Raw genomic sequence first — 26,607 nt, forward strand, 5'->3', positions numbered from 1 at the left:
TTTAAATGAGTGGAGGGAGTCGGTCCTCCGTAGGTAAGTGGAGGTTCCACATGGGCAAAGATGCCATTTCCACTTTTACCACTAGACAAAGAAACTTTATCACTAGAAGCTCCCCCTTATTGGAGTTAGCAACCGTCACCTTGTTAGTGGGATCAACCACTTCCAACGGTGTGGTGGATAATTTAAGACCATCAAGAAAATCCTTAAGCACACCTTTGACCTCGGCCGTCATGGAGGTTTTAAATGTGTCCAAGGCCACATTGAGCTCCTCACATGCGATCGAGGTTTCCCCATTGGCCGTAGACGAGGACGGAATCACACCGGGGTGCTCTTCCACACAGTCTACGGTGTCAACCATACTCTTCGGACGGCAAAGTCCTTAATAAAGAGATGAGGCTCTCATACCAATTGAAAGGATCGATATAGTTGACTAGAGGGGGGGTGAATAGGCAACTAATAATTTTTAGCTTTTCTTTACCAATTTAAACTTTGCATCAAAGTAGGTTGTCTAGATGTGCAACTAGGTGAGCAACCTATATGATGCAACAACAATAAGTAAACAATCAAGCAAGGAATGTAATACAAGATAAGCTTGCACGGGTAAAGGGATGAGATAACCAAGAGTGGAGTCAGTGAAGACGAGGATGTGTTATCGAAGTTCCTTCCTTTTGAGGGGGAAGTACATCTCCGTTGGAGCGGTGTGGAGGCACAATGCTCCCCAAGAAGCCACTAGGGCCACCGTATTCTCCTCACGCCCTCACACAATGCGAGATGTCGTGATTTCACTATTGACGCCCTTGAAGGTGGCAACCGGACCTTTACAAACAAGGTTGGGGCTCTCTCCACAACTTAATTGGAGGCTCCCAACGAAACCCCAGAGCTTCACCACAATGGAATGTGGCTCCGAAGTGACCTCTTCCGTCTAGGGCGCCCAAGCACCCAAGAGTAACAAAATCCACACAAGAAAGTATGGGGGAATCAAATATCCTTTGGTGGAAGTGTAGATATAGGTCTCCCCCTTCAATCCCTAGCAGATCAATGAGTTTGAATGTCTAGAGAGAGATCGGGCAAGGGAGCTTTAATGGAAGTAATGGAGGAGAGAGAGAGGCAAGAGGTAGGTGGTAGGTAGGAGAAGCACCTCCTTAAATAGGCCCCCCATAGATCCAACCGTCATGTGTAGAAACGCATAGGAGCGGTACATCCGCAATAGGCACCAGTACAACCGATGGATGCGGGAAACCCCTGCTAGGGCACCAGGGCGGTACTTCCGGTGGCGCAGCCGGTAGTAGAGGTCTATCGGAAGAAATCGGAACTACCGCACTACCATCGCTCAACTACCGGGCCACATACAGAAAGAAAACCCCTCGGGTCAGTAGTTGGAGCGGAGGTTGGGCTGGAACTACCACTGGGCCAGCAGTCCCTGGGTGGTGGGGTACGAGGCGGTACAACCGCCCTGAACACTGGTAGTACCGGTTTTGTCGAAACAAACCGGAACCGTTCCACCACTGGTCTACCATTGTACCCGGTATAGAAGGGAGTCACCCTTGAGCGGTACTTGGAGCGGTGGTGAGACCAGAACTACCGGCTAGCGGTACGACCGCTCAAGGGAGTGGTACTACCACCATGGGCAGAACTGCACAGGACAGAGGACGGGGAACCTCTTTCTCCTTGAACGGAGGGTATATGGTGGGCGTAGAGAATGTGTACGTGAAGTGATTCACCCAATACCTTCTGATGTGGATTCCCTCTTGATAGTACGGATATCCTACGACCAAAGGAATAAAAACATCGGAAACTCTCTCTTCGATCTTTTCCGCATAGAGGGAAATCCTAACCGTCTTGCGCCACACAATGTGTACCTCAGAAAACTATGGCGCACGATTAGTCCACACGTGTGTTGTCATCATCACCAAAACTCTAAGGCAGAAGATGCCCTTACAGTAGTGAAAACTTGAATCTGTCGTGCCATCGTGCATGTTCTGTTTTTGCGCAACACTGTTGATCCGCCAATTTGAAAGATGATCCTTTTACTCTTATAACAGTATTGATTTACGTGAATCAAACCTGATTATTTCCTGCGCACAAATAAGTCACAAGTGCCCTGGCGGTTTACCGCCGGGCTGGTCCTGATACCCAATTAAAGCCACTGAGGACGAATAGTCCATAATCAGGGCTGATCTGACAATTGTTTAAATAAGATGTCATACCTGTGGTATATACTTAGACTGTTGTCTTATCAGCTTTGTGCAGTTAGAGGTGTTAGAGCTATAACTCTGAACATAGGATTCATTACGCTCTGGCGACTTAGAGTCTGTCCTCCTGACGGGTTGTAGAAACCCAAAGTATGCTTCAAATATGAGCCATAAACAGGGCAGCTGGGCCCAACTTGTAAAAAACCAGAAGGAAATGAAAAAACCATATGAAAAATACAAATAAGAAATCAAAAGAAATTCGAGGCTTTTGTAGGCTGCCAAGCCGAAGTGTCTTCTTCAATGAAACTAGCCGGAGCCACTGGATTGTTCGTGCATTCCGTGAGCCTAACTCACAGTACCCAATCGACATTTAAACCTAGATAGAGTTGTATCTTGCTTTATAGACTTATCAGGAGTACGCGTGGTCAGAGTAACAGCATACATCACGGGCCAATTTATCCAAGTTTCAAGGAAGGCGGCTTATGAAGCCTGGATCTATCCTGACTATCTGTAAACCGTGCTCTCGCATGACAAGCCGCCGTTTGAACCATAACGACCTCAGATCTTGGTCGAATACGCTGTAAAGACTAATCGTTAAGAGTTCGGCGGGTCAATCAGGATTACCTGATGGAGTTGAAGCAGCTGGTTACAGGTAGGATGATCCGGACAGGTTATGTTCTCTTTGGTCGAATACGCCTATGTTTGAACAAACCTGGTCAAGAGGGTAGTAACGTTATGTTCTCTTTGGTCGAATACGCCTATGTTTGAACAAACCTGGTCAAGAGGGTAGTAACGTTATGTTCTCTTTGGTCGAATACGCCTATGTTTGAACAGGAAGCCCCCAAGTGACATGCTTACCAATCGTGCTTATCAGGGACCTATGTTTGAGATGTGCGGTGCATCCAACTCTCTTTTGTCCTTGAAATTTGGGCGTCAAGCCTCTTAAATGAATATGATGATAAAGACTCAGCTTCAAGGAAGCGAAACGACAAAGGCACTGAATTTTCAAGGATGTCGCCTTTATTATACTGCTTATAATATATACATCAGGTAACTATGTACATCATGAGAGCCAGTGGCTCAAGTATAGTAGCGCCGAAGATGAGCAATGTTCCATGACTGGCGGGTCTCCTCCTCTGATGTGCGTGAGTCCTTGTTGTCTCGAACGTCGATAAGGTAGTATGACCCATTATGTAAATTCTTGCTGACCACGAAAGGTCCTTCCCAAGGCAGTGATAACTTGTGCATATTTGTCTGGTCTTGGATGAGCCGGAGCACTAAGTCGCCTTCTTGAAAGGTTCTGGTTTTGACCCAGCAGCTGTGATAATGACGTAGGTCTTGCTGATAAATTGCCAAACGAGTCGCCGTGAGATCACGCTCCTCATCCAATAAGCCAAGTGCATCTTGACGCGCCTTTTCATTGTCAGCCTCAACATAAGCCACCACCCGGGGTGAATCGTGACGGATGTCACTAGGGAGAACCACCTCTGCCCCATAAACCATGAAAAAAGGTGTGTAACCCATAGACCTATTGGAGGTCGTATTGATGCTCCATGACACTGAGGGTAACTCCTCCACCCAACAACCCGGCGTTCTCTGCAAAGGAACGATAAGCCAGGGCTTGATACCTCGCAGAATCTCCTGATTTGCTCGTTCTGCCTGACCATTGGATTTAGGGTGAGCCACAGAGAAAACATCAAGCCGGATATGCTCCCGTTGACAAAACTCTTCCATAGCGCCTTTAGAGAGATTAGTATCATTATCTATTATAATGTTGTGTGGAAAGCCAAAACGGAAGATCACCTTCTTCATGAATTGAACCATCGTCGCTGCATCACATTTACTAACCGGCTCTACTTCAACCCACTTAGTAAACTTATCAACTGCCACCAAGAGGTGGGTCTTCTTATCCTTGGACCTCTTAAAGGGCCCAACCATATCAAGCCCCCAAGTTGCAAGCGGCCAAATAATTGGAATCATCCTCAATTCTTGAGACGGCACATGAGCTCGTCGTGAAAATTTCTGACAGCCGTAACATCTGCTTACTAAATCTTCAGCATCAGCATGAGCCGTCAACCAATAGAACCCATGACGAAAATCCTTGGCTACAAGAGATTTAGAGTCGGCATGATGAACACAATCTCCTTCGTGGATCTCTCGTAAAATCTCACAGCCTTCTTCAGGAGAGACGCAGCGTTGAAACGCCCCTGTGACACTGCGACGGTGCAACTCCCCATTGACAATTGACATTGACTTAGACCGCCGGGTTATCTGTCTGGCCAAGACCTCATCCTCCAGCAACTCACCCCGGGTCATGTAAGTCAAATCAGGAATAGCATGAAGTGCCGCCACCAATTTCGCCTCCGGGTGAGGGACATCAAGATCCTCCTTTGTAGGCAATTTAATAGATGGGTTAAGCAAAATATCCAGAAACGTGTTAGGTGGCACCGGCTTACGCTGAGACCCTAGCCGGCTTAAAGTATCAGCCGCCTCATTCTTCTTGTGATCAATATGCTCAACTTGATAACCCTTGAAGTGACCCGCAATAGCATCAACCTCTCGGCGATAAGCCACCATAAGCAGATCATTAGAATCCCAAGTACTGGAAACTTGCTGAGCTACCAGATCTGAATCGCCAAAACACCTCACCCGGCTCAGATTCATCTCTTTAGCCATCCGAAGACCATGGAGCAAGGCCTCATACTCAGCTGCATTGTTAGTACAAGGGAACATTAGCAGGAGAACATAAGAAAAATTATCACCTCGTGGGGAAGTCAAGACAACTTCAGCCCCCGAGCCCTCCAACTGCCTGGATCCATCAAAGTGAATAGTCCAATATGTGTTATCCGGCTTTTCCTCAGGCGCCTGCAACTCTGACCAGTCATTGATGAAATCCACAAGTGCTTGGGACTTGATGGTTGTACGAGGCACATATTTTAAACCGTGAGGTCCAAGCTCAATGGCCCATTTAGCAACCGGCATGTGGCTTCCCTGTTTTGAATGATGTCTCCTAAAGGAGCAGAGCTAACCACAGTAATGGGATGACCCTAAAAATATTGTTTGAGTTTCTGGATTGCCAGGAAAACCCCATACACAAGCTTCTGCCAGTGTGGATATCTCTGCTTGGATTCAATAAGCACCTCACTGATGTAGTAAACCGGCCGTTGAACTGGGTACTCCTTGCCTGCCTCTTTTCTTTCCACCACAATAGCTACGCTAATGGCCCGGCTGTTAGCAGCCACATATAACAACATAGGCTCTTTATCAATAGGGGCAGAAAGCACGGGCGGCTCAGTCAACTGTTTTTTCAGATCCTCAAATGATTGATTAGCAGCATCACTCCAAACAAAGTGATTTGTCTTCTTCATCGTCTGATAAAAGAGGAATAGCCTCCTCACCTAACCGGCTTATGAAACGGCTCAGAGCTGCAATGCGACCCACCAGACGTTGAACATCATTGACACACGCCGGCTTAGCCAGTGAAGTGATGGCTTTGATCTTCTCCGGGTTAGCTTCAATCCCTCTGTTAGAAACCAGAAATCCCAATAGCTTGCCAGCTGGTACACCAAAGATACATTTGGCCGGGTTAAGCATCATCTTGTAGACCCGGAGACTATCAAACGTCTCCTTCAAATCATCAATTAGGGTCTCATTCTTTCTGGATTTTACCACAATGTCATCCACATAAGCATGAACATTACGCCCGATCTGATTATGAAGGCAATTCTGTACACACCGCTGATAAGTCGCCTGGACACTCTTGAGCCCAAAAGGCATAGACACATAGCAGAAGGCTCCCAGCGGAGTAATGAAAGTTGTTTTCTCCTGGTCCTTAACTGCCATCTTGATCTGATGATAACCTGAATAAGCATCCAAAACACTCAAATGCTCACAACCCGCCATAGCATCAATGATTTGATCAATACGAGGGAGAGCAAACGGATCAACCGGACAAGCCTTGTTTAAGTCTGTGTCATCCACACACATTCGCCAAGTGTCGTTCTTCTTAAGCACCAGCACCAGGTTAGCCAACCACTCAGGATGGAAGACTTCAACGATAAACCCGGCTGCTAAGAGTTGGGCCACCTCCTCACCAATGGCCTTTGATATGTCTCCATCGTATCTACTTTTCCAAACACTTTTTCCCTTGTTTTGGACTCTAACTTGCATGATTTGAATGGAACTAACCCGGACTGACGCTGTTTTCAGCAGAATTGCCATGGTGTTATTTTTGTGCAGAAATAAAAGTTCTTGGAATGACCTGAAAATCAACGGAGATTATTTTTGGAATATATAAAAATACTGGAAGAAGAATCCACGTCAGGGGGCCCACACCCTGTCCACGAGGGTGGGGGCGCGCCTACCCCCCTGGGCGCGCCCCCCTGCCTCGTGGGCCCCCTCACGCTCCACCGACCTCAACTCCAACTCCATATATTCGTGTTCAGGGAGAAAAAAATCAAAGAGAAGGATTCATCGCGTTTTACGATACGGAGCCGCTGCCAAGCCCTAAACTCTCTCGGGAGGGCTGATCTGGAGTCCGTTTGGGGCTCCGGAGAGGGGAATCCGTCGCCATCGTCATCATCAACCTTCCTCCATCACCAATTTCATGATGCTCACCGCCATGCGTGAGTAATTCCATCGTAGGCTTGCTGGACGGTGATGGGTTGGATGAGATTTATCATGTAATCGAGTTAGTTTTATTAGGGTTTGATCCCTAGTATCCACTATGTTCTGAGATTGATGTTGCTATGACTTTGCTATGCTTAATGCTTGTCACTAGGGCCCGAGTGCCATGATTTCAGATCTGAACCTACTATGTTTTCATCAATATATGAGAGTTCTTGATCCTATCTTGCAAGTCTATAGTCACCTACTATGTGTTATGATCCGGCAACCCCGAAGTGACAATAATCGGGACCACTCCCGGTGATGATCGTAGTTTGAGGAGTTCATGTATTCACTATGTGTTAATGCTTTGGTCCGGTACTCTATTAAAAGGAGGCCTTAATATCCCTTAGTTTCCAATAGGACCCCGCTGCCACGGGAGGGTAGGACAAAAGATGTCATCCAAGTTCTTTTCCATAAGCATGTATGACTATATTCGGAATACATGCCTACATTACATTGATGAATTGGAGCTAGTTCTGTGTCACCCTATGATATGACTGTTACATGATGAACCGCATCCGGCATAATTCTCCATCACCGATCCATTGCCTATGAGCTTTCCATATATTGTTCTTCGCTTATTTACTTTTTCGTTGCTATTGTTACAATCACTACAAACACCAAAACACTTTTGCTACCGTTACTTTTGCTATCATTACCACTACTATCATATTACTTTGCTACTAAATACTTTGCTACAGATATTAAGTTATCCAAGTGTGGTTGAATTGACAACTCAGCTGCTAATACTTGAGAATATTCTTTGGCTCCCCTTGTGTCGAATCAATAAATTTGGGTTGAACACTCTACCCTCGAAAACTGTTGTGATCCCATGTACTTGTGGGTTATCAAGACTATTTTCTGGCGCCGTTGCCGGGGAGCATAGCTCTATTCTTTGAGTCACTTGGGATTTATATCTGCTTATCATTATGAAGAACTTGAAAGATCCAAGAACCAAGATTTATCCCTCAACTACGAGGGGGGGTAAGGAACTGCCATCTAGCTCTGCACTTGATTCACCTTCTATTTTGAGTAAGCTTGCGACACCTACACATGCTATTGATTCTGATAGGTCGCATGTTATTGATGATGCCACTTCTGCTTTGCATGATACTTATGATGAAACTACTTCTATGCTTGATACTACTGTGCCACTAGGTGAATTTTTTGATGAACAACTTGCTAGGGCTAGAGAGTGTGAAATTATTGGAACTGATAATATTGATGAAAGTGATAATGAAGATTCTCCCCCTAGATATGAATTGCCTGTTGTGCCTGAGGGGTTATGTTATGGATGAAGAAACTGCTAGAGACTTCTTAGCTTGCAATGATAGATCTGATCTTAAGAAATTATTAGCTAAGCTTAAAGAAAACTCTTTGAATGCTAGAACGAAATATGATCCTGCTTTTGCTACGTCACCTATCTTTATTACTAATAAGGATTATGATTTCCATGTCGATGCTGAGTTAATTGCTTTGGTTGAATCTGATCCTTTTTATGGCTATGGATCTGAAACTGTTGTGGCACATCTTACTAAATTAAATGATATAGCCACCCTGTTTACTTATGATGAGAAAACTCGCTATTACTTTATCCTTAAGCTGTTTCCGTTCTCATTAAAGGGTGATGCTAAGACATTGTTTAATTCCTTGATCCTGGTTGTGTGCGTAGTCCCCATGATATGATTTATTACTTTTCTGCTAAATATTTCCTCGCTCATAAGAAACAAGGTGCTTTAAGGGAAATATATAATTTTGTGCAAATTGAAGAAGAGAGTCTCCCACAAGCTTGGGGGAGGCTTCTCCGATTACTTAATGCTTTGGCTGATCATCCTCTCAAGACAAATGAAATACTTGATATATTTTATAATGGACTAATCAATGCTTCTAGAGATTACTTGGATAGTTGTGTTGGTTGTGTTTTCAGGGAAAGAACTATTGATCAAGCTGAATTGCTATTGAATAATATGTTGCCTAATGAAAGTAATTGGACACTTCCTGAACCAACTCCTAAGCCAACTCCAAAGAAAAGGGGTATTCTATTTCTCAGTCTTGCAGATATGCAAGTGGCAAAGAAATCTATGAAAAAAGGGTATTAAAGCTGAAGATGTAAAGAATTTACCACCTATTGAAGAAATACATGGTCTTGATAACCCGACACAGGTAGTAAAGGTAAATTCTCTCTATAGATTTGATAAATGTGAAATTCCATTTACTAAGTTTGCTAGCCAATGCTTGGATGAGTTTGATGACTTTATGGTTAAACAAGAAAACTTCAATGCTTATGTTGGTAGACAATTGAAACACAATGCTGATATGCTTGAACACTTGAGTGATTATATGGCTAGTGTTAAAGATGAACTTAAACTTATTAGTAAACATGCTTCTATGGTTACCACTCAAGTAGAACAGGTACTTAAAGCTCAGAATGATTTTCTCAATGAATTAAATAATAAGAAGAATGATAATGTTGTTAGAGTTATGACCAGAGGAGGTAAAATGACTCAGGAACCTTTGTATCCTGAGGGCCATCCCAAGAGAATTGAACAATCAGAGAACTAATATTGATGCACCTAGTTCTCTAAGAGGAAGAAAAATAAAAATGATAGGACTTTGCATGCTTCTAGTGAACCTGTTGTTGACACACCTGAGAATCCCAACGATATTTCTATTTCTGATGCTGAAACACAATCTGGTAATGAACATGAACCTAGTGATAATGTTAATGATGATGTTCATGTTGATGCTCAACCTAGCAATGATAATGATGTAGAGATTGAACCTGCTGTTGATCTTGATAACCCACAATCGAAGAATCAACGTTATGATAAGAGAGACTTCATTGCTAGGAAGCATGGTAAAGAAAGAGAACCATGGGTTCAGAAACCCATGCCTTTTCCTCCTAAACCATCCAAGAAAAAAGATGATGAGGAATTTGAGCGCTTTGCTGAAATGATTAGACCTATCTTTTTGCGTATGTGTTTAACTGATATGCTTAAAATGAATCCTTATGCTAAATACATGAACGATATTGTTACTAATAAAAGAAAGATACCAGAAGATGAAATTTCCACCATGCTTGATAATTGCACTTTTAAAGGTGGAATACCAAAGAAACTTGGAGATCCAGGAGTACCAACTATACCATGCTCCATTAAAAGAAACTATGTTAAAACTGCTTTATGTGATCTTGGAGCCAGTGTTTGTGTTATGCCTCTCTCTTTATATCGTAGACTTGATTTGAATAAGTTGACACCTACTGAAATGTCTTTACAAATGGCTGATAAATCAACTGCTATACCCGAGGACGATAGTATGTCTATTATTATTGGAAGACCCTTTTTGAATACTATAGGGGCTGTTATTGATTGCAATAAAGGCAATGTCACTTTTCATGTTAATGGTAATGAGCATATGGTACACTTTCCGAGCAAACAACCTCAAGTCCATTGTATCAATTCTATTGGAAAATTTTCAACAATTACTATTGGAGGTTTCGAATTTCCTCTTCCAACTATCAAGAAGAAATATGATATTCTTATTGTTGGGGATGTGCATATCCCCGTTCAGGTAACCTAGTGTTATTCAAAAATTCTTCAGTTTCATGTTATTCGAAATAAGTTTGTTAACAAGACCTGATCAACCTTGTTAGTGGATTCCTTTTGATGATCATGAGATGGATGAAGTTAGAAAACACAACTCTCTGTACCCTCTTTTTACTTTCTGTTATTTATATTAAATAAATCAGAAATAGTATTTTCTATCTGTTTTCTGAATTATCCATGCAATAAAAAATACCCCAAAAATAAAAGTTCTCCAAATGCCCTGAAAATTAAATATGATTTTTTCTAGAATATTTGAGAATATCTGGCACTGAGAACACAGCAGGGGGAGCAGCCACGTGCCCACGAGGGTGGAGGGCGCGCCTACCCCCTGGGCATGCCCCCTGCCTCGTGGACCCCACGTGGGTCCCCTCCACTTATTCCATCCACCACACACTCCTTCTTCCTCCCAAAAAAATCACTAGCCAGCTCAAACCCGAGTTCTTTCTCATCTTGCTGCCATTTTCGATCTCCTTGCTCAAAGCTCCATTCACAAAACTACTTTGGGGGATTGTTCTTTGGTATGTGACTCCTTCAATGGTCCAATTAGTTTTTGTTCTAGTGCTTTATTCATTGCAAATTTTTGCTGCTTAGGTGACCTTGTTCTTGAGCTTGCATGTCAAATTTATGTGGTCAAAAGTAGTTTTAATGCATGATATGGCCTCTAGGCACTTGTAGGAGTAGTTGCTATCAATTTTGTTGAGTTTGGCTCACTTTTATTTTAAGTTACTAAAAATTTCGGAAATTTTTGAGAGGAAGAAATATGTTTAGGAAAATGTACCAAGGTGGTTCCTCAAGGAAACAAGGACCCAGGCCCGCAATACGCGAGCTGGACAATGAACTACTGAGGGAGGCTCAAGTGCGGCCTTGTGAATGGCCGTCAGAGGACTTCATGATTCGAGCAGGAATCAAGGAGGAATTTGACGCATATGTGCGTAATGCTGATCTTAAGAGCTTCGAGGCAGATAAGTGCCGTCAATACTACTACCTCGCTGATTCCTTTGTGGGAAGGTTTGAATTTACATCATTACGCAATTCTCAAACTGTCCTATTTGATCTTTATGATAAATCTTATACCATGTACTTAGAAGATTTTAATATTGCTTGTAACTCCCACAGTGGGGTAATGTTAGTGAACCTCGTAAATCTGAATATAAGGATTTTCTTGCTAGTATCACTGTGGGGGAATCTAGGGAAATCACGCAAGCTACCATAGGGAGCACTCATTTTCCTGCTATACATTATTTTGCTCTCTTTATAGGTAGATGCATAAATGGTAAGGATGAGGCATGTCACATGTGTGTTCCAGATCTTAGTGTTCTCAAGAGTGATGTATTAGGAGATAGACAATATAACTTGGGGGCCATTGTTGCGTGTAGGTTGCATAATAACAAAATTAATGGAGATCTCTTTGCTGGAATTTATGCAACCCGTTTAGCTGATTTTCTTGAGATACCCATTCGTGGATATGATATTTAGTTGCCTCCTGCTTATTTAGATTATGATGCTATAGTTCGTCATCGGTTCCTTGAGAGGAAGAATCAGTCCCTCCAGTACCGACTAATCTTTGACAGACGACACACCTATCACGTCGCTCTCCCTGCTCCAACTTTCTTTGACTTTCAGGCAAAAGGGAGATATGTTATAACCAGGGAGGAGGCGGACGAGTACGAGAGGAGGGCGGAGGTAGCTCGCCTCCAAGCTGCAGCTCATCAGGCAATTGCCGCTGCATCTCAATACGACCCCAGCTACAGTTTTGATCCATGGGCATAGACCAACTTAGGCCAAAAGCCTAAGCTTGGGGAACTACGTATTTCTCACCGACATTACATTCATGTTCACACACTCATGTCAGTTGCAGGTGCTCTGCAACCTCTTGAGCACCTGCGTTGGTTTTCCCTTGAAGAGGAAAGGGTGGTGCAGCAAAGTAGCGTAAGTATTTCCCTCAGTTTTTGAGAACCAAGGTATCAATCTAGTAGGAGGCTAAGCGCGAGTCCCCCGCACCTATACAAAACAAATAAATCCTCGCAACCAACGCGATAAGGGGCTGTCAATCCCTACACGGTCACTTACGAGAGTGAGATCTGATAGATATGATAAGATAATATTTTTGGTATTTTTATGATAAAGATGCAAAATAAAATAAAAGCAAAGTAAATAACCAAGTATTGGAAGATTAATATGATGAAGATAGAGCGGGGGCCATAGGTTTCACTAGTGGCTTCACTCAAGAGCATAGGTATTTTACGGTGGGTGAACAAATTACTATTGAGCAATTGACAGAATTGAGCATAGTTATGAGAATATCTAGGTATGATCATGTATATAGGCACCACGTCCAAGACAAGTAGACTGACTCCTGCCTGCATCTACTACTATTACTCCACACATCGACCACTATCCAGCATGCATCTAGAGTATTAAGTTCACAAGAACAGAGTAACGCCTTAAGCAAGATGACATGATGTAGAGGGGTAAACTCATGCAATATGATGAAAACCCCATCTTGTTATCCTCGATGGCAACAATACAATACGTGCCTTGCTGCCCCTACTGTCACTCAGAAAGGACACCGCAAGATTGAACCCAAAGCTAAGCACTTCTCCCATTGCAAGAAAGACCAATCTAGTAGGCCAAACCAAACTGATAATTCGAAGAGACTTGCAAAGATAACCAATCATACATAAAAGAATTCAGAGAAGATTCAAATATTGTTCATAGATAAACTTGATCATAAACCCACAATTCATCGGTCTCAACAAACACACCGCAAAAGAGGATTGCATCGAATAGATCACCACAAGAGAGGGGGAGAACATTGTATTGAGATCCAAAAAGAGAGAAGAAGCCATCTAGCTAATAACTATGGACCCGAAGGTCTGAGGTAAACTACTCACACTTCATATGAGAGGCTATGGTGTTGATGTAGAAGCCCTCCGTGATCGATGCCCCCTCCGGCGGAGCTCCGGAACAGGCCCCAAGATGGGATCTCATGGATGCAGAAAGTTACGGCGGTGGAATTAGGGTTTTGGCTCCATATCGGATCGTTTGGGGGTACATAGGTATATATAGGAGGAAGAAGTACGTCGGTGGAGCAACAGGGAGCCCACGAGGGAGGAGGGCGTGCCTAGGGGGGTAGGCGTACCCCCTACCTCACGGCCTCCCTATTGGTTGCTTGACGTAGGGTCCAAGTCTCCTGGGTCTTGTTCGTTCCAAAAATCACGTTCCCGAAGGTTTCATTCCGTTTGGACTCTGTTTGATATTCCTTTTCTTCGAAACCCTAAAATAGGCAAAAAAAACAGCAATTCTGGGCTGGGCCTCCGGTTAATAGGTTAGTCCCAAAAATAATATAAAAGTGGATAATAAAGCCCAATAATGTCCAAAACAGAAGATAATAAAGCATGAAGCAATCAAAAATTATAGAAACGTTGGAGACGTATCAAGCATCCCCAAGCTTAATTCCTGCTCGTCCTCGAGGAGGTAAATGATAAAAATAGAATTTTTGATGTGGAATGCTACTTGGCATAATTTCAATGTAATTCTTCTTAATTGTGGTATGAATATTGAGATCCGAAAGATTCAAGACAAAAGTTTAATGTTGACATAAAAATAATAATACTTCAAGCATACTAACTAAGCAATTATGTCTTCTCAAAATAACATGGCCAAAGAAAGTTATACCTACAAAATCATATAGTCTGGCTATGCTCTATCTTCACCACACAAAGTATTTAAATCATGCACAACCCCAATGACAAGCCAAGCAATTGTTTCAAACTTTTGGTGTTCTCAAACGTTTTCAATCTTCACGCAATACATGAGCGTGAGCCATGGACATAGCACTTTAGGTGGAATAGAATGGTGGTTGTGGAGAAGACAAAAAGGGAGAAGATAGTCTCACATCAACTAGGCATATCGGCGGGCTATGGAGATGCCCATCAATAGATATCAATGTGATTGAGTAGGGACTGCCATGCAATGGATGCACTAGAGTTATAAGTATATGAAAGCTCAAAAAGAAACTAAGTGGGTGTGCATCCAACTTGCTTGCTGACGAAGACCTAGGGCATTTTGAGGAAGCCCATCATTGGAATATACAAGCCAAGTTCTATAATGAAAAATTGCCACTAGTATATGAAAGTGATAACAAAGGAGACTCTCTACTATGAAGATCATGGTGCTACTTTGAAGCACAAGTGTGGTAAAAGGATAGTAGGATTGTCCCTTCTCTCCTTTTCTCTCAATTTTTTTATTTGGGCCTTTTTTTAGGGCCTCCTCTTTTTTTTGTCCGGAGTCTCATCCCGACTTGTGGGGGAATCATAGTCTCCATCATCCTTTCCTCACTTGGGACAATGCTCTAATAATGATGATCATCACACTTTTATTTTCTTACAACACAAGAATTACAACTCGATACTTAGAACAAGATATGACTCTATATGAATGCCTCCGGCGGTGTACCGGGATATGCAATGACTCATGAGTGACATGTATGAAAGAATTATGAACGGTGGCTTTGCCACAAATACAATGTCAACTACATGATCATGCAAAGCAATATGACAATGATGGAGTGTATCATAATAAATGGAACGGTGGAAAGTTGCATGGCAATATATCTCGGAATGGCTATGGAAATGCCATGATAGGTAGGTATGGTGGCTGTTTTGAGGAAGGTATATGGTGGGTGTATGATACCGGCGAAAGGTGCGCGATATTAGAGAGGCTAGCAATGGTGGAAGGGTGAGAGTGCATATAATCCATGGACTCAACATTAGTCATAAAGAACTCATATACTGATTGCAAAAATCTACAAGTTATCAAAGAAAAGTATTACGCGCATGCTCCTAGGGGGATAGATTGGTAGTAAAATACCATCGCTCGTCCCCGACCGCCACTCATAAGGAAGATAATCAATAAATAAATTATGCTCCAACTTCATCACATAACGGTTCACCATACGTGCATGCTACGGGAATCACAAACTTCAACACAAGTATTTCTCAAATTCAGAACTACTCAACTAGCATGACTCTAATATCACCATCTCCATATCTCAAAACAATTATCAAGTATCAAACCCCTCATAGTATTCAACACACTCATAAGAGAATTTTATTATTAATCTTGTATACCTAGCATACTAGGATTATTTAAGAAAATTACCATGCTATTTAAGACTCTCAAAATAATCTAAGTGAAGCAGGAGAGATCAATAGTTTCTATAAAACAAATCCACCACCGTGCTCTAAAAGATATAAGTGAAGCACTAGAGCAAAACTATATAACTCAAAAGATATAAGTGAAGCATGTAGAGTATTCTAATAATTTCCGAATCATGTGTGTCTCTCTACAAAGGGGTGTACAGCAAGGATTATTGTGGTAAAATAAAAAATAAATACTCAAATCATACAAGATGCTCCAAGCAAAACACATATCATGTGGTGAATAAAAATATAGCTCCAAGTAAAATTACCGATAGAAGTAGACGAAAGAGGGGATGCCTTCCGGGGCATCCCCAAGCTTTGGCTTTTAGGTGTCCTTAGATTATCTTGGTGGTGCCATGTGCATCCCCAAGCTTAGGCTCTTGCTACTCCTTGTTCCATAATCCATCAAATTTTACCCAAAACTTGAAAACTTCACAACACAAAACTTAAAGTAGAAAATCTCGTGAGCTCCGTTAGCGAAAGAAAACAAAAGACCACTTCAAGGTACTGTAATGAACTCATTATTTATTTATATTGGTGTTAAACCTAATGTATTCCAACTTATATATGGTTTATAAACTATTTTACTAGCCATAGATTCATCAAAATAAGCAAACAACACACGAAAAACAGAATCTGTCAAAAACAGAACAGTCTGTAGTAATCTATAGCTAGCGCAACATATGGAAACCCAAAAATTCTAAAATAAATTGCTGGACGTGATTAATTTATCTATTAGGTATCTGAAAAAATAATTAACTAAATATCACTTTCCAAATAAAAATGGCAACAGTTGTCATGAGTGCTAAAGTTTCTGTTTTTACAGCAGGATTAACAAGACTTTCCCCAAGTCTTCCCAACGGTTCTACTTGGCACAAACGCTAATTAAACACAAAAAACACAACCAAAACATAGGATAGTTAAATTATTTATTACTAAACAGGAGAAAAAAGTAAGGAATAAAAATAAAATTGGGTTGCCTCCCAACAAGCGCTATCGTTTAACGCCCCTAGCTAGGCATAAAAAGCAAGGATAGGTCTAGGTATTGCCATCTTTGGTAGGCAATCCATAAGTGGCTCTCATAATAGATTCATAAGGTAATTTAATTTTATTTCTAGGAAAGTGTTCCATGCCTTTCCTTAACGGAAATTGGAATCTAATATTCCCTTCCTTCATATCAATAATTGCACCAATCGTTCTAAGGAAAGGTCTACCAAGAATAATAGGACATGAAGGATTGCAATCTATGTCAAGAACGATAAAATCTACAGGCATATAATTCCTATTTGCAACAATAAGAACATAATTAATTCTTTCCATAGGTTTCTTAATAGTGTAATCCGCAAGGTGCATGTTTAGGGAGTAATCATCAAAATCACGGAAACCTAACAAATCACACAAAGTCTTTGGAATCGTGGAAACACTAGCACCGAAATAACACAAAGCATAGCATTCATGATCTTTAATTTTAATTTTAGTACTAGGTTCCCACTAATCATAAAGTTTTCTAGGGATGGAAACTTCCAACTCAAGTTTTTCTTCATAAGATTGCATCAAAGCATCAACGATATGTTTGGTAAAGGCTTTATTTTGACTATAAGCATCGGGAGAATTTAGCACGGATTGCAACAAGGAAATACAATTTATCAAAGAGCAGCTATTATAATTAAATTCCTTGAAATCCAAAATAGTAGGTTCATTAACATCTAGAGTTTTGATCTCTTCAATCCCACTTTTATCAAATTTAGCATCAAGATCTAAAAACTCTGAATTTTTGGAACGCCTTCTAGGTAAAGGTGGATCATATTCAGTCCCATCATTATCAAGATTCATATTGCAAAACAAATATTTAATAGGGGACACATCAATAACTTTTAGATCTTCATCTTTATTATCATGGAAACTAGAAGAACACGCTCTTATAAAGGAATCTTTCTTAGCACGTATCCTAGCGGTTCTTTCTTTGCACTCATCAATGGAAATTCTCATGGCTTTGAGAGACTCATTGATATCTTGCTTAGGTGGAATAGATCTAAGTTTCAAATAATCAACATCAAGAGAAATTCTATCAACGTTCCTAGCCAACTCATCAATCTTAAGCAATTTTTCTTCAATCAAAGCATTGAAATTCTTTTGCGAAGAAATAAATTTTTTAATATTAGATTCAAAATCAGAGGGCATCTTATTATAATTTCCATAAGAATTGTTGTAGGAATTACCATAATTATTAGAGGAATTACTAGGATAAGGCCTAGGATTAAAGTTTCCTCTATACGCGTTGTTACCAAAATTGTTCCTACCAACAAAATTCACATCCATAGATTCATTATTATTCACAATCAGAGTAGACAAAGGCATATCATTAGGATCAGAAGAAACACTTTTATTAGCAAATAATTTCATAAGTTCATCCATCTTTCCACTCAAAACATTAATTTCTTCTATCGCATGCACTTTCTTATTAGTAGATCTTTCAGTGTGCCATTGAGAATAATTAACCATAATATTATCTAGGAGTTTAGTAGCTTCTCCTAAAGTGATTTCCATAAAAGTGCCTCCCGCGGCCAAATATAAAAGATTTCTAGAAGCAAAATTCAATCCGGCATAAAATTTTTGTATAATCATCCACAGATTTAAACCATGAGTAGGGCAATTACGTATCATTAATTTCATCCTCTCCCAAGCTTGTGCAACATGTTCATGATCAAGTTGCTTAAAATTCATAATATCGTTTCTAAGAGAGATGATCTTAGCGGGAGGAAAATACTTAGAGATAAAAGCATCTTTGCACTTATTCCATGAATCAATACTATTTTTAGGCAAAGACGAAAACCAAGCTTTAGCACGATCTCTAAGCAAAAAAGGAAATATCTTCAATTTAAAAATATCATTATCCACATCTTTCTTATTTTGCATATCACACAAATCAACGAAGCTATTTAGATGAGTAGCGGCATCTTCACTAAGAAGGCCGGAAAACGGATCTTTCATGACAAGATTCAGCAAGGCAGCATTAATTTCACAAGATTCAGCATCGGTAAGAGGAGCAATCAGAGTGCTAATAAAATCATTGTTGTTGGTATTGGTAAAGTCACACAACTTAGTGTTATATTGAGCCATCGTGACAAACAAGCAATCCAACACACAAGCAAACAAGAAACGGGCAAAAAGAGGCAAACGGGAAAGAGAGGGGGGATAGAGAGAGAGGGTGAATAAAACGGCAAGGGTGAAGTGGGGAGAGGAAAACGAGAGGCAAATGGCAAATAATGTAATGCAGGAGATAAGGGTTTGTGATGGGTACTTGGTATGTTGACTTTTGCGTAGACCTCCCCGACAACGGTGCCAGAAATCCTTCTTGCTACCTCTTGAGCACTTGCGTTGGGTTCCCTTGAAGAGGAAAGGGTGGTCCGGAAAAGTAGCGTAATTATTTCCCTCGGTTTTTGAGAACCAAGGTATCAATCCAGTAGGAGGCTACGCGCGAGTCGCTCGCACATACACAAAACAAATAAATCATCGCAACCAACGCGATAAGGGGTTGTCAATCCCTACACGGTCACTTACAAGAGTGAGATCTGATAGATATGATAAGATAATATTTATGGTATTTTTATGATAAAGATGCAAAGTAAAATAAAAGAAAAGTAAATAACTAAGTATTGGAAGATTAATATGATGAAGATAGACCCGGGGGCCATAGGTTTCACTAGTGGCTTCTTTCAAGAGCATAGGTATTCTACGGTGGGTGAACAAATTACTGTTAAGCAATTGACAGAATTGAGCATAGTTATGAGAATATCTAGGTATGATCATGTATATAGGCATCACATCCAAGACAAGTAGACCGACTCCTGCCTGCATCTACTACTATTACTCCACACATCGACCGCTATCCAGCATGCATCTAGAGTATTAAGTTCACAAGAACAGAGTAACGCCTTAAGTAAGATGACATGATGTAGAGGGATAAACTCATGCAATATGATGAAAACCCCATCTTGTTATCCTCGATGGCAACAATACAATACATGCCTTGCTGCCCCTACTATCACTTGGAAAGGACACCGCAAGATTGAACCCAAAGCTAAGCACTCCTCCCATTATAAGAAAGATCAATCTAGTAGGCCAAACCAAACTGATAATTCGAACAGACTTGCAAATATAACCAATCATACATAAAAGAATTTAGAGAAGATTCAAATATTGTTCATAGATAAACTTGATCATAAACCCACAATTCATCGGTCTCAACAAACACACCGCAAAAGAGGATTACATCGAATAGATCTCCACAAGAGAGGGGGATAACATTGTATTGAGATCCAAAAAGAGAGAAGAAGCCATCTAGCTAATAACTATGGACCGGAAGGTCTGAGGTAAACTACTCACACTTCATCGGAGAGGCTATGGTGTTGATGTAGAAGCCCTCCGTGATCGATGCCCCCTCCGGCGGAGCTCCGGAACAGGCCCCAAGATGGGATCTCGTGGATACATAAAGTTACGGCGGTGGAATTAGGGTTTTGGCTCCGTATCTGATCGTTTGGGGGTACGCAGGTATATATAGGAGGAAGAAGTACGTCGGTGGAGCAACAGGGGGCCCATGAGGGTGGAGGGCGCGCCTGGGGGGGTAGGCGTGCCCCCCTACCTCGTGGCCTCCCTGTTAGTTGCTTGACGTAGGGTCCAAGTCTCCTGGGTCTTGTTCGTTCCAAAAATCACGTTCCCGAAGGTTTCATTCCGTTTGGACTCCGTTTGATATTCCTTTTCTTTGAAACCCTAAAATAGGCAAAACAAACAGCAATTCTGGGCTGGGCCTTCGGTTAATAGGTTAGTCCCAAAAATAATATAAAAGTGGATAATAAAGCCCAATAATGTCCAAAACAGAAGATAATATAGCATGGAGCAATCAAAAATATAGATACATTGGAGACGTATCATGCTCATACTTTTTCATTGTATCATCCATGCTAGTTTATTTTCTTTTTTTAGCTTTCTTATTGTGTGTTTGAAAAACCTTAAGAAAAACCAAAAAAAGTAGTTGTAAATTTTAGCTAGTTTACTTTCCATGCCTGTAGTAGTACTAATTAAAAAGAAAACCCCAAAAGATTTCTCGTTCTTCTTTTGCTTGTTGGGAGCTTTCTCGTGTAAATAGTTTTGTTTCTTTTCTTTCCTATGGGGGTCGAGAGGAGAAGACCATGATGAAAATGTTGAGTGGCTCTCATATGCATTATTGTTGATCTAACAAAGAGCACATATTACCTTGTCTTATCCCATGAATTGAATGCTTGCAGATTCCAGATTAGTCCAATGCATGTACACTATTATTATTATCCACACTATTCTGTCATGCAAGTGAAAGGCAATAATGACGATATATGATGAAGTGATTGAGATGAGAAAGCTGGTATGAACTCGACCTCTCTTGTTTTTGTAAATATGATTAGTTCATTGTTCCTGATTCAGCCTATTATGAAAGAAACATGTTTGCAATGAAAATTAGAGATTGTAGTTGCTTATGCCATGCTTAATTAGCTAGGAGTTTATAATGGTTTACCTTGCGTGCCAACATGCTATTAAAATGGTTCTGATGTGATATAATAGGGTGGTATCCTCCTTTGAACGATTTGAGTGGCTTGACTTGGCACATGTTCACGCATGTAGTTGAAACAACATCAACATAGCCTCTACGATATTTATGTTCATGGTGCATTATATCCTACTCATGCTTGCATTCGGTGTTGATTAATCTTAATGCATACTCATGACTGTTGTCGCTCTCTAGCTGGTCGCTTCCCAGTGTCTTTCTAGCCTTCACTTGTACTAAGCGGGAACACTGCTTGTGCATCCAACTCCATAAACCCCAAAGCTATTCCATATGAGTCCACCATAGCTGCCCATATACGGTATCTACCTGTCATTCCAAGTAAATTTGTATGTGCCAAACTCTAAACCTTCAAATAAACATTCTGTTTTGTATGCTCGAATAGCCCATGTATCAACTAGGGCTATCTGTATCCTCCATGCTAGGCAGGTTATTCTCAAGAGGGGTGGACTCAGCTCGTCATTCACGAGAAAATGGATGGTCACCGGGATGCCCAGTCCCATGCTCAAATCAAATCAAAATAATTGGAAAAAAACTCCCCCAGGATTGTTGTTAGTTGGAGGCACCCATTGTTTCGGGCAAGCCATGGATTGATGCTTGTTGGTGGTGAAGGAGTATAAACTTTACCATTCTGCTTGGGAACCGCCTATAATGTGTGTAGCATGGAAGATATCGAGATCTCTTGGTTGTTATGTTGACAATGAAAGTATACCGCTCAAAATATTATTCATCTCTATTTCAAAATCGAGCTCTGGCACCTCTACAAATCCCTGCTTCCCTCTGCGAAGGGCTTATCCATTTACTTTTCATGTTGAGTCATCATCCTCTTATTAAAAGGCACCAGTTGGAGAGCACCGCTGTCATTTGCATGTATTACTGTTAGTTTACATTGAGTATGACTGTGGCTGGATCTCTTTTACCATGAATTACAATATCTAGTCAGTCCTTGATCTTTAAAGGTGCTCTGCATTTATGTCTTGCGGTCTCAGAAAGGGCTAGCGAGATATCATCTTGTTATATCATATCATGATTGTTTTGAGAAAGTGTTGTCATCCGAGATTTGTTATTATTTCTGGCTAGTTGATTATGCCATTGATATGAGTAAATATGAGACCTAAATGTTATTGTGAATATGGTTAGTTCATAATCATTGCTGAAAACTTGAATGCTGGCTTTACATATTTACAACAACAAGAGCAAACAGAGTTTGTAAAAGTTTTTCTTTATCACTTTCAGTTTATCAACTGAATTTCTTGAGGACAAGCAAAGGTTTAAGCTTGGGGGAGTTGATACGTCTCCGTTGTATATACTTTTCCAAACACTTTTGCCCTTGTTTTGGACTCTAACTTGCATGATTTGAATGGAACTAACCCGGACTAACGCTGTTTTCAGCGGAATTGCCATGGTGTTATTTTTGTGCAGAAATAAAAGTTCTCGGAATGACCTAAAAATCAACAGAGATTATTTTTGGAATATATAAAAAATACTGGAAGAAGAATCCACGTCAGGGGGCCCACACCCTGTCCACGAGGGTGGGGGCGCGCCTACCCCCTGGGCGCGTCGCACTGCCTCGTGGGCCCCCTGACGCTCCACCGACCTCAACTCCAACTCCATATATTTGTGTTTGGGGAGAAAAAATCAAAGAGAAGGATTCATCGCGTTTTACGATACGGAGCCACCACCAAGCCCTAAACTCTCTCGGGAGGGCTGATCTGGAGTCCGTTCGGGGCTCCGGAGAGGGGAATCCATCGTCATCATCAACCTTCCTCCATCACCAATTTCATGATGCTCACCGCCGTGCGTGAGTAATTCCATCGTAGGCTTGCTGGACGGTGATGGGTTGATGAGATTTATCATGTAATCGAGTTAGTTTTGTTAGGGTTTGATCCCTAGTATCCACTATGTTCTGAGATTGATGTTGCTATGACTTTGCTATGCTTAATGCTTGTCACTAGGGCCCGAGTGCCATGATTTCAGATCCTGAACCTACTATGTTTTCATCAATATATGAGAGTTCTTGATCCTATCTTGCAAGTCTATAGTCACCTACTATGTGTTATGATCCGGCAACCCCGAAGTGACAATAATCGGGACCACTCCCGGTGATGACCGTAGTTTGAGGAGTTCATGTATTCACTATGTGTTAATGCTTTGGTCCGGTACTCTATTAAAAGGAGGCCTTAATATCCCTTAGTTTTCAATAGGACCCCGCTGCCACGGGAGGGTAGGACAAAAGATATCATGCAAGTTCTTTTCCATAAGCGCGTATGACTATATTCGGAATACATGCCTACATTACATTGATGAACTGGAGCTAGTTCTGTGTCACCCTAGGTTATAACTGTTGCATGATCGATCGCATCCGGCATAATTCTCCATCACCGATCCAATGCCTATGAGCTTTTCATATATTGTCCTTCGCTTATTTACTTTTCCGTTGCTACTGTTACAATCACTATAAAACCAAAAATATTACTTTTGCTACCGTTACCACTACTATCATATTACTTTGCTACTAAATACCTTGCTGCAAATATTAAGTTTCCAGGTGTGGTTGAATTGACAACTCAGCTGCTAATACTTGAGAATATTCTTTGGCTCCCCTTGTGTCGAATCAATAAATTTGGGTTGAATATTCTACCCTCGAAAACTGTTGCGACCCCCTATACTTGTGGGTTATCAGCCTTCCGCCTCTCCTCGTTAAATTGGCGAAGAAATTGCTTGGTCGGCTTAAACTTCGGATCAATATTAAGAATGTGCTCAGTGAGTTCCCTCGGTACACCCGACATGTCTGAAGGCTTCCATGCAAAGATGTCCCGGTTCTCACGGATAAACTTGATGAGCGCACTTTCCTATTTCGGATCTAGGTTAGCGCTGATGCTGAACTGTTTAGATGAGTCGCCAGGGACGAAGTCAACCAATTTAGTATCATCTGTCGATTTAAACTTTAACGAAGGACCATGCTCTATGGTTGGCTTTTTCAAGGACGTCATATCTGCCGGGTCAATATTATCCTTGTAAAATTTCAGCTCCTCTATGGCACAAACTGATTCAGCATAAGCCGCATCACCTTCCTCGCACTCCAAGGCCACCTTGCGACTTCCATGCACTATGATGGTGCCCTTATGACCTAGCATTTTAAGTTGCAAGTAAACATAACAAGGCCTTGCCATGAACTTAGCATAAGCCGACTGCCCAAACAGAGCATGATAAGGGCTCTTGATCTTGACCACTTTGAAGGTTAAAGTCTCAGACCTGGAATCATGCTCATCTCCAAAAGCGACCTCTAAAGATATCTTACCCACCGGGTAGGCTGACTTACCCGGCATGACACCATGGAAGACAGTGTTTGACGGCTTAAGATTTTTGTCAGTCAATCCCATGCGACGGAAGGTCTCATAATAAAGTATGTTAATGCTGCTACCTCCATCCATGAGCACCTTGGTAAATTTATAGCCCCCAACCTGAGGCGCCACCACCAGAGCCAGGTGACCTGAATTATCAATCCAGGGAGGATGGTCCTCACGACTCCACACAATAGGCTGCTCTGACCACCATAAATAGCACGGCACCACCGGTTCAACAGCGTTCACAGCTCTCTTGTAAAGCTTCTGATCCCGTTTACACAAACTGGTGATGAAAACGTGGTACTGCCCACTATTCAACTACTTTGGATTGCTCTGATAAACAGACTGCTGCTGTTGCTGCTGATTCCCCTGATTATTCTGCTGATTGTAACCAACTTGATTGCCTTGGCCGTGAAACCCGGAATTTGAGCCACCGCCACCATGACCCGGACCATGAGAGCCGGATCCACCGTTCGGGCCACGGTTGTGTTGGATTGACTCCCTAAAGCTTCTCATTATGTTGCAATCTTTCCACGAATGAGTAGCCGGCTTCTGATCCGTTCCGTGTTTTGGACATGGCTGATTTAATATCGCGTCAAGGTCAAACCTTGTCCCTTGAGCCGGCGGTCCCTTATGACGCTGGTTATAATTGCGCGCACCAGTGTTAGCCACAAAATCATCAGCTTTGCGCTTACCGTTGCCGCCCTGATTGGTAGGGTTATACTGTTGTCCCTTCATGCCGTTACTCTTCTTTCCCTTTCCCAATCTTTCATCCTCAGAGTCGGGGTCCTTGGTATCATCAGAGTCGGCATACTTTACAAGAGCCGCCATTAGCTCCCCCGTGTCGTTGCAATAACGCTTGAGCCGCCCAAGCTTCTGCTTGAGTGGAATGAACCGGCAATTTTTCTCCAACATCAGAACCGCTGAACCGACGTTGATATTATCTGAAGAATGTATGACGGTCGAGACCCGGCGCACCCAGCTGGTTGTTGACTCGCCCTCGGCCTGAACACAAGAAACCAAATCCACGATCGACATAGGCTTCTTACACGTGTCTTTGAAATTCTGGATAAACTAGGCCTTCAGCTCCGCCCATGACCCGATGGAGTTAGCCGGCAACCCCTTCAACCAGGCATGAGTCGTCCCCTCCAGCATCATGGTGAAGTACTTAGCATACGTAGCCTCACTAACATCCAGCATCTCCATAGCCATCTCATAACTCTCCACCCACGCCAGGGGGTTGATCGGCTGCGTAATTAGGCACCTTACGAGGGCCTTTGAAGTCCTTGGGCAGACGCTCGTTTCGTAGAGCCACCATTAGACACAGCACACCGAAAGCTTTGGAAGTTACACCAGCCTCAATTGAAGCTGTCGGGTAAACCGGCGCGTGCTGATGAGCCGCCAGCTCGGCCTCCCGACGTGCTCTGCCCTGGTCCACTAAATCCTGTGCATTGGCACCATCGCGTGCCGGGTCATGCCCATGAGGTCGGTTACGGTGCTGCTCCATACTCGAGACTGCCGGTGAGTCAATGTGCCTGCTGTAGCTCCGGCTTCGACGAGGGGTTGAATGGATCCGGTCATGGCTATAAGAGTAAGCCTGTTGCTGCACTAAAGCTTTTTGAAGGAGCTCTGTCATGGAATTGTCACGGCAGATGTCCTCGTGAAAGGACTTAGTCGTGGAGCCATCACAACGGGTTAGCTAAAAGGGATTAAAGCGGAAAAGGGACGCAAGGGTTTATACTGGTTCGGCCCCTTACGATGAAGGTAAAAGCCTACGTCCAGTTGTGATGGAATTGCTTGGGTTTCGATAACCAGGGAGTGAATCCGCTTTGCCTGGTTCTCGAGTTATTGTTTGTTGTCCGTAAACCACCATCGGGTCGTCCTTTTATATACATAGGTCGACGCCCATCGGTTTACAGAATCCCGAGGCCGGCTCATAAACGTGTCCGGCTGGGTCTCTACTCTTTCTATCTTATAACACAAGTTTACATATCA

Source organism: Triticum urartu, chromosome 1, assembly GCF_003073215.2.
Source record: "Triticum urartu cultivar G1812 chromosome 1, Tu2.1, whole genome shotgun sequence".
In the NCBI taxonomy this organism is placed as follows: domain Eukaryota; kingdom Viridiplantae; phylum Streptophyta; class Magnoliopsida; order Poales; family Poaceae; genus Triticum; species Triticum urartu.